The 1,437-nt window shown below is 67.4% G+C and overlaps 1 protein-coding gene across 1 annotated transcript in view; it reads left to right on the forward strand.

Moving 5' to 3' along the window:
- The first annotated feature begins 306 nt into the window (after positions 1-306).
- ADCY6 (adenylate cyclase 6) overlaps positions 307-1,437 on the forward strand; it is a 12,618-nt gene continuing 11,487 nt past the window's right edge. Inside the window, exon 1 of the mRNA XM_019556446.1 lies at positions 307-503. The gene's annotated coding sequence lies outside the window, so the exon portion shown is untranslated. The remainder of the gene's footprint in view (positions 504-1,437) is intronic.

A 1,437-nucleotide genomic window follows, 5' to 3' on the forward strand; every position in this document is an offset into this window, starting at 1 on the left:
GCGAGGTCAGGCGGGCTCGCAGCACGTCCAGACCGAGCTCAGGACTCCGAGCTGATGTCTCGGTGCTCTGCTCTGGGGTGGCGGGCGCTGCCTGGATTGGGACCACCCCGGAGGCCCGGGGCCCTGTGAATGGGCCTCCAGGGTGGTCCCGATCCAGCCTTGCAGGGCCCCGGGGAGACGGCGGGTCAGAGGAGTCTGGAGGCTGCTCTTTTCGCTTTCCTGCCGCCTCCCTGAAGGGTTAAGGTTCCCACGTGGTGCCGTGCCCGGATCCAGGCAGCGCCTGCTGCAACGGGAGTCGAGGGGGAAGGGGAAGGAGTGGAGGCCGAGGAGGGCGCCTGGGAGCTGGGGCCTGCGGGATCCAGACCCCCCTGCAGCCTCCTTGCCCGACGCAGCTGCCCCTGGCAGGGGGGTCTTGCCTGTCCCTGGGCCTGCCAGGCACCACGGGCAAACCCTGGAGCGGCCTAGCAGGGACCTCCCCTCCCGGGAGCTGCCAGGATTCGTTGGTAATTAATCATTAAGTCTGTCTCCCCGGGGCCTGGGCTCCGGGAGGGGATGCCGCACAGGCCCTACTGCTCGGGCACCAGCTGGAGTGGTAGCATGGGGCCGGGGCAGACCCTGGATGCCCCCGCTCTGCCCGCAAAGGCCTGGGCTGGGGTGAAGAGGTCGTAGCCCCGAAGCCGAGGGCTCTTGAGGCCCCTGCACCAGCCTGAGGGGGAGCTGTGGGGACCCTCGCCTCCCGTGTCTCGGGGCCCTGGGGTCAGGCAGGGCTCCTGCATGGGGCAGGGGGGTGGGCAAGAGAACCAGCCCTGGGCCCTGACCTGGAGTGGGCATGGGAGTGGCAGCCCCCGGGTGTGGGGCGGTGAGACTCCCTGCCTTTGTCCCCACCCCCGACACCCCCCAGACACGGGGGGCATCAAAGCCTCCATGTGCCTGTGTGTGTGTCTGCATGCATGTGCAAGTCAGTGTGCGTGTGCATGTGTGGGCATGCGTGCCTGAGTGCCTGTGTGTGAATGTACATGTACGTGTGTGCGTGCAGGTATGTGTATGCACGTGCGCGCACATGTATGTGGATGCCTGCCTGTGTGTGCATATGCGTGTGTGTGCATGCACACATGTCTGTGTGTGCAGGTGTGTGTACGTGCAGGTGTGTGTACGCAGGTGTGTGCATGTGTTCAGGCACACGCATGCGTGCGTGCGCAGGTGTGTGCATACATGCATGTGCCTATGTCTGCGTGGGCATGCGTGTATGTGCGTGTGCGCAGGTAGGCGTGCGCAGGCAGGTATGTGCCCGCGTGTGTCTCTGTGCCCGCGTGTGCCCGCCACCTCTCCCTGCCGCCGCGCGGAGGTGGGCGCTGCGGGCGCGCGTGTGCGTGTGCCCGAGGCCGCTCCGGCCCTGCGTGAGAGTGTGCGCGTGTGTGTGCGTGCGTGTGCGCCCGG

Source organism: Crocodylus porosus, unplaced genomic scaffold (genome assembly GCF_001723895.1).
Source record: "Crocodylus porosus isolate Cpor-Errol unplaced genomic scaffold, CroPor_comp1, whole genome shotgun sequence".
NCBI classification, from domain to species: domain Eukaryota; kingdom Metazoa; phylum Chordata; order Crocodylia; family Crocodylidae; genus Crocodylus; species Crocodylus porosus.